Source organism: Lipotes vexillifer, unplaced genomic scaffold (assembly GCF_000442215.2).
Source record: "Lipotes vexillifer unplaced genomic scaffold, Lipotes_vexillifer_v1.1 scaffold760, whole genome shotgun sequence".
Lineage (NCBI taxonomy): Eukaryota > Metazoa > Chordata > Mammalia > Artiodactyla > Lipotidae > Lipotes > Lipotes vexillifer.
Genome location: NW_006772931.1, coordinates 511608 through 519158, shown reverse-complemented (window position 1 = coordinate 519158; position 7551 = coordinate 511608).

The following is a 7551-nucleotide window of genomic DNA, read 5'->3' as shown; positions in this document are numbered from 1 at the left end:
AGCAGGAATCTTGCAGCACCTCAACCCTAGCAACTGGGAGGGGCCCGAAGGGGCAACGGGAGGGGCTGTTACTGGACCACGTGCAGAGGAGCTGCGTGGGAGAGGCTGTCCAACAGGAGCAGAAGGGCAGCGCCACCCCACGGTGCCCGGCATGGAGCGAGCCAGAGGGAAAAGACGTCTCTCTGCACCACCTCCCAGCCTCCTGCAGGTGTCTCCCACTGGCTAACCCAAACTGGAAGCCAGAGGGCCAGTGAGCCTCCAGGGACACAAAGAAGGGTGGAGATAGATCCAAGGGGCAAACAAAATATCCAGCACACCCGGCCACCTGGAGAGAGCCTCTGGGGTCATTCTGCAGACAATCTTATTTGTCTGTCCACAGACACTTTGTTTGCTGGTTCATGATAATTAAACAGGTAACAGAAGCAATGCTAACAGTTATAATAGCAACATTCTTAGAACAAATTGGTCTTTTGAAAACAAGATTACTATTGTGGCATTATTGAAATCTAATTTAAATGAATATTTAATCCAGTTATTGCTGGACTTGGGATCTGAAAACTATCTAAAGTTCATTTGCATGCGAATAATGAAAAAAAATTCAAACTCTTAAACCAGTAATAAGGGAAACGGTTTAGTCACTCCATTTTCAACAATAAATCAAGGTTTGTTGCTGTTGCTTCCACTTTGCCTTCGATGCCAATTATATCCACACATGCAAAGTCTATTTTCGTAGGTGCCGTGACATCATTTGGCCTTTGTGGTATACACACTCACCATTTGTGAACCGGGTTTGCCCCTGTTCTTTTCCAACTAAACAATGACAAAGTATCATATTACTCACCCCGAACTGTTGTTTTCACATCAAGTCAAGGCCCTTATTAAGTAGCTCTTTGTGAAAAAGACTTTCATTGATTAATTATCTGAAAAAGGAAAGGTTTCCTTCTGTAATTGATAAGAGAATGTGCTGTTGTCATTTTGACATCGGTGATTGCTTGGTGTCGACACAGAGAAACAAAGATTACAGCTATAACTGGTGGTCAGAACGCTTCAGTTGATTATCATGTTATCTAAAAGTAAGCTCAGAATTAAAAGCTTGTCAAAGAGAATTGTCAAACTCCAAGGGAACGTCCAGAGATTTGTAGTCTAGGTAGGGGAACTGCGTGGAAGGTTCCTGACCACACAAGGACGTTTGTGCTTTAAAGACACTCAGAAATGTGGGCTCAAGATGGTGGAGAAGTATCTGTTTCATGTGAGCAGAAGGTCCAGGATGGTCAGTCCTGTATTAACCATTGCTCACTGACCTGCAGGTTAATGCTGTTCCACACGTATTTATTGAGCACGAGCTCTGTGCTGGGCTCTTTGGTAAAGGACACAAGAACGAGTATGCCAACGTCCTTCACCTGAGGCTCCTCCAGGGTCATAGAGGAATAAGTGGATTTAAATCAAAATGAAAAGAAACATACCAAAAAAGGAAGGCTCCCCTAAAGGACAGAAATATTACAAAATATGAAGAGCTGTATGGGTTGGTGGAAGTCTAACTTGGTACATTTTGCTCGAGCGCTCCTCCTTGATAACGTGCAGTAGACGCCTTCAGACGTTTATGTAAGTAGGAATTTAGCCTAAAGAAGTAATCTTGAACTCTTGAACATGTACCAAGGTTTAGCTATTAGGATGTGCATTACAGCTTATAAAATTTTATATATATAAAATATAATGACAGGTTCTCCCTGGAACCTGTCAATATATATACGTATATGTATAAATGTGTGTGTGTGTGTGTGTGTGTGTGTGTGTGTGTATATATATATATAGAGAGAGAGAGAGAGAGAGAGAGGAGAATGAAGGGAAAAGGGAGGGAGACATAGGAAGAGAGTTGGGAGCTGCAATAGACACAGTTTTTATTACTTTCCTTTCACTTTCTTCAAACACCTTTAATAAGCAAAACAGTTAAAGTTCCACAACCCACCTACCTGATAGGACCAACATAACCAATCTAACTCAAAATCACCACCTTAAGTCTAAGCCAGGTCATCCTACTTCTCTTGCTTCAATTTAATCTCTTACAAAAATTAAAAGCACGGAACCGGCAAATGATCAAAATAACCAATAATAGAGAAATCCTTAGATGAATTACGGTATAAACATACAGTGAATACTCTGGGGGGGGGGGGTTGTTGTAGAATATTGACAGCATGTGAGATGTCCATGATGTATTAAGTGAGGAAAACCAGTTACAGAGGGGCATGAAATGCGACCCTAAAGCATTCCAGTCTCACTAGCTTTTTTCAGTTTCTCAAAGCAGCTGTAATCCCTCCGTCACAGAGCCTTTGCATCTGCTGTTTCTTCTTCCTAAAATTCTCTCCTTCTGACCCCTTTACCTGGTTAACTGTTTTTTATTTCTGTATCTCAAATCAAAGCCCAACTCTCTGTCAGCTTTTAAGTTTATGAGTATATGCTTTATTAGTAGTAGTACTTGTTTTTGATTACTGTCTGTGCCCTAGATGATAAATTCTGCAAGAACAATGAATGGTGTGCTTTCACTCACCATGGCATCTCCAGAACCTTAAAACATAAGAGAGAACTTAATATTTATTGAATGAGCCAAAGTTAACTTCTGTATCCATAAAATGATATAACCTTAAAACCTTTATTACAGAGGTGTCCTATGTTTCTGAATACATGAATGAAAGATTTATTTCAAATTGATTAAACTCAATATGACAAAATTTTCCAGATTGATTGAGCAGATAATTCATTGTAATGAGAGAACCTTGAAGTCTTGAGATTAAGGTCTTTTCAGGATGGAGCACAGGTGTGGAAATAGCACCCACGAGGAATATTTAGTGATGCAGGTCCTATATTTAGACAGTAAAATCATAGCATTTTAAAGTTCAAACTGCATTTCGTTACAAAACTGAAGCCCAGAGACATGACGCGACCTGTCCAAGGTTGCACAGTGAGGCCACAGCTGAGGACCTTTTAACCCAGTGCTCATCCCACAGACCTCGATATAAAAGAGCAGAATAAACTCCCAATTCCAGTTGTGGAATCAGTAGAAACCCGGAGGAGGGATAAAACAGGAAGGTAAAATAGTGAAAAGAAATTCTAGATTTATCAATGTCTGAAAATATCCAGTAGACTGGTGGGCAGAGAAGCCCAGCATAATACCAGGCAGGTCTTTAGCCTAATTTCTTCTCTGTCTAAACAATGACTAGCTTTTTAAAATAAGAAATTGATATTTGTGTGTGTGTGTGTGTGTTTGCTGATGAGATGATCTAGGTGGCACCACTCAGTGCCCAGTGTTTAGCACAATGCCTGGCACAAGGTGGTTGCTCAAAACATGTATGTCGGGCTTCCCTGGTGGCGCAGTGGTTGAGAGTCCGCCTGCCGATGCAGGGGACGCGGGTTCGTGCCCCGGTCCGGGAAGATCCCACATGCCGCGGAGCGGCTGGGCCCGTGAGCCATGGCCGCTGAGCCTGCGCGTCCGGAGCCTGTGCTCAACGGGAGAGGTCACAGCAGTGAGAGGCCTGTGTACCGCAAAAAAAAACCACACACACAAAAAACAAAAAAAAAACATGTATGTCAAATGAATGAATGAGTGAATGAAAGAAAGAGCAGGCAGGCCATGCTCAGACTCCCCTGATTCACCCACTTGTCTGCCAACGGGAGAAATCACTCATACTGTGGTAGGCCGAACGGTGCTTCCTCCCCAAAAGATATCCAGATATCCACGTCCTAATCCCTGGAGCCTGTCGATGTCATTTTATATGGAAAAAAAAAAAATTTGCAGATGTGATTAACTAAAGGGTCTAGAGATGGGGAGGTTATCCTAGCTTATCCAGGTGGGCTCTAATGCAGTCATGTGTATCCTTATGAGAGGCTGGCAGAGGGGTATTTGCTACACAGGCATGAGATGAGAAGTCAGAGTGACCACGGGGGCAGAAATTGGAGTTATGTGACCACAGCCAAGGGACGCAGCAGCCACTAGAAGCAGGAAGAGGCAAAGAATGGATTCTCCCCGAGAGCCCCTGGAGGGAACGCTGGCCTGCCAACACCCTGGCTTTGGCCCAGTGATGCTGTAAGGTAATAAATTTTGGTTGTTTAAAGCCACTAAGTTTGTGGTAACTTGTTACATCAGCCACAGGGACAGATTTTGGTCCTGGGAAGTGAGATGCTTCTGTAACAGATGCCTAGGAATGTGGAAGTGGCTTTGGAACTGGGTAGTGGGGAGAAGCCGGAAGAATTTTTGATATGCATGATGGGAAAAGCCTCCACTGCCTTAAACAGACTTTTGGTAGAAGTGGATGTTAAAGGTGCTTCTGGTGAGGACTCAGGAGGAGGTAAGGAGCAAGGAGAGAAAGCCTGTGTTTTCTTAGAGAACACACGTATTACTAGAAACAGAATGCTGGTAGGTATTTGAACCTTAAAGGCCCTGCCAGTGAGGGCCCAGAAAGAAATGAGGAAAATATATTTAGAAACTGGAGGAAAGGGGATCCTTTGTTATGCAGTAGCAGGAAGTCTAGGAAGTAATTCTTCTAGCAGGAAGTCTGAATTATGTCCTATAGTTATACGGAAAGCAGAACATATAAGCAGTGAACTTGGATGTTTTGCTGAGATTTCCAAGCAACGTACTGGATATGCAACCTGGTTTCTTCTTGTAGTTTATGGGAAAATTTGAGAGGAAAGAGATAAATTGAGGTAACTGTTAAGGAAAAATGAACCTGGACTTGATGATTTGGGAAAATTGCACCAAATCCACATAGTAAGAGATGCTAAAATTAGGAGATTCACCATTAGAAAAGCACATTCCGAAAAGAAAGCCACAGGTGTAGCTGGACATTCATTGGCTAGTGCCTTGAAAGGATGGAAAGGTTAGAGTTTCCCATCACACAGAGGGTTCCCTGATGACCAGTGGAGCCCCTCAATCATCTCAGCAGGAGCCAGGAATAGGGATGATATCATCAGAAAAGATCTGTGGAGGAGGCTTTGTCTAATAGACTGAATCCCCTTAACATACACGGGAGATTCAAAAGGTTTTTGAGCTTGTTATATAAGCAGAAATGTTGCCAGATTGAATCAGAAGGGACAAAAACAGGACAAGATGAAAGAAGGCTGATAGACGCCCCAAATTCTACAGGCAGGACACAGGATAATTATTTCTGTTTTTTGAAAGCCAGCCAGTTTGTGATAAGCTGTTGCAGGAACAACAGTTAATACTCGCAGGAAATTAATACTCACACATTCGGTGCTAAACAAGACATTTTTGTTCTTTAATTAAAGCAAGTCATTAACATTAATTACATCAAAATTAAATGTTGAACAGGGAATATTCATAACATATTTATCAGGCATAAAGAATACCTATAAAACAAACACCCATGTACCCACCAACCTGTTTAAGAAATAGAAATAACCATTACCTTTGAGTCCCCTGTGGCTCTCTCTGAGAGCATATTCCTCTGTCTTTCCTGCAGAGGTAACTACTGTCTTGAATTTTGTGTTTATCCTTCTCTTCTCTTAATTTTTTAGATGAGTATCTTTACATGGTTATTAAATTTTGCATGGTTTTAAATTATATAAAGGAGATCCTATTATAAGTTTTGTTCTGTGACTTTAAAATTTGCTTAACATTGAGATGTGTCATGTAGCTGTATTTCATTCGTACTAACCGCAGCATAATGTGATATTGTAAAGACATTCCAGAACTTATTAATCCTTCAAGCAATGGACATGTAGGCTGTTTCCAACTTTCAGCTCCCTTGAACTGTGTATGCTGCTGTGAACATTCTTGTTTATGTGTCTTAGTGCAAGGATGTGAGGGTCTCACTAGGGTATATGCCTCAGAGTAGAACTTCTGGGCCACAGTTTAACAGTGTATGAGGATCTTAACCCTTACCAGAGGTATTGTTTTCCAAAGTTCTAGAACAAAAGTTCAAAATTCAGTTTCAATTAGTTTCTTCCTTTTTTAACCTCCCAGCACATACTGCTTCTATAGTTTATTTGATATATAATCATGTTTGCCTCTTCTCTCTCTTTATATAGGGTTACTTCATGATTAACTCTTGGATTCTTGGTGCTCTTTACCTATGATAGTGTTTCAGAACTAGATATACATTCAGTCGGGGAAGAGGCAACATTGTTCTTGATAGAGGTAAAGGAGCACAGAGATTACATGAACAAACTCCAGAGCCAAAATGTCTGGGTTCAAAACTTACTAGCTCTGTGACCTTGAGCTGGTTACTTAATCAGTTACCTCCAATATAAATTGGAGAAAGCACTAGTAGTCACTTCTGAGGGTTATTGTGAGGATTAAATAACTTAATGTGTGAAACACTTGGAATTGTGCCAAGTATAGTAAGCATTATGTAAGTGGCTGTCACTGTGGTTATTATTATTAATGTTGCGGTTTCCATAAAGCAAACCCATGTAAAAAGTCAAACAGTCCCAGCAAATAATACCGTCTCACACTTAACAGAAATGATCAGATGTAAACACCCATTATCGTCACATCAGCAAATCTAAAAACCTTTCTCTGTGCCTACACTGTCCCCCCATTTGACAGTAGGCCCTCCTGTCAGATTCCCCCACTGGGCTCTGGGTTCCATCCCATGTTGCCAGGACCGTCGATGCAGTCACTCGTCATCCTCCCTCTCTACGAGGCCACTCGCATCTCATACAGACGTTTCCTAGAATCTTCCACCTTAAAATATAAACTCCCAAGACCGCCCTGTTCCCTTGTCTTTAAATCACAAAAAGAATTAACTGTAGATCCCCCCCCCCCGCCCAAATGTTTATAATCGCTCTCCACAATCGCAGCTCCCATCCTGCCCGCCTCCTGCCCCACTCACTGGGAGCAGTCTTGTCAAGGTCACTTCCACGCTGCTCACACTGTCATTCTCCGTCCTCTCGGCAACACATGACACGCTTGATCTCTTGCTTCTCAGAACACTCCGTCCTTGGCTTCCCTTACACAGCTCCCCTGCCTACCCCGGTGTCCCTTCCACCTCACCGACTGCTCAGGCTGTGACTCTATTTCCTTCTTTCCCTGCACGATCTTGTTCAGTCTTGTGGCTTTCAAAAACCTTTAAAAATGCTGATGAGTTCCAGAATTATAACTCCAGCCCGACTGCTCCAATGAGCTCCAGACTTCCGTAGCACCTGATTGAAATCACCTGGATGTTTACTAATAACAGTGATGACAGCTAAGCGGTCACAGGCTTGCTTTTTCAGACATGCCAGATTCGTCCCCGCCTTAGAGCTTTCACGTTTGCTGTTACTGCGCACATATCTCTGCATTCCTGACTCTGTCTATTCAGTGGGGTCTTCACTCGACCATCACTTTCTTAGCAACCCTCTCTGACTACTCTATCCAAGCTAGTTCCCAGCCCCCATCCAGTTCTGCCTCCCTCTTCTTAGTGTCTTTAGGTATTATTAGAAATCATCTTGTTCATTTGTTACCGGTTTATGTCCTTTTCCCTTGTACCTACCCCAACTCCTTCCAGAAATATGTCTTTAAAGTGAAGACATGTGCTCAAAGACTTGATGTCAGAA